Raw genomic sequence first — 456 nt, 5'->3', positions numbered from 1 at the left:
CCCCCTCTTTCCGACCCTTTGCCGCCATTCGGTGCAATATTCGGTTTGTGATGTGGATTACAAGGGGAGGGGGAAGGTCCAGCCTCCCTCATGGTATCATTCCACCATGCAGTAAGGCCGGCCTTATCCCGGACCTTAATTAATTTGTCGGGGGCCGCCGTGGCCGCCCCGTAACGCGGGTTATTTCATTAAAAGCAGCATAAGCTGTGAGTGGTGGGACGTGGGATGGCAAGAAGTGTTCTTGTTCGCTTTTTGTTTCTTTAATGAGATGTTGATCCCTCCCGCATGTATTTGAACGCCACACTGGTCAACTCTACTTAAGTGTATTTCGGAATGTAATATATAAAGTTTGACGCATCCGTGTTTTTTTCAAAAAGTATGCATTATGTTTTGTTTTTCTTTTGGCAAAAAAATAGGAACTTTACAGCGGTACCCGAGGAAACCAAACGCATGGAC

This window comes from Frankliniella occidentalis, unplaced genomic scaffold (genome assembly GCF_000697945.3).
Source record: "Frankliniella occidentalis isolate FOCC.00 unplaced genomic scaffold, Focc_3.1 Scaffold34, whole genome shotgun sequence".
Classification (NCBI taxonomy): domain Eukaryota; kingdom Metazoa; phylum Arthropoda; class Insecta; order Thysanoptera; family Thripidae; genus Frankliniella; species Frankliniella occidentalis.
Note: the sequence above shows the minus strand (reverse complement) of the source record.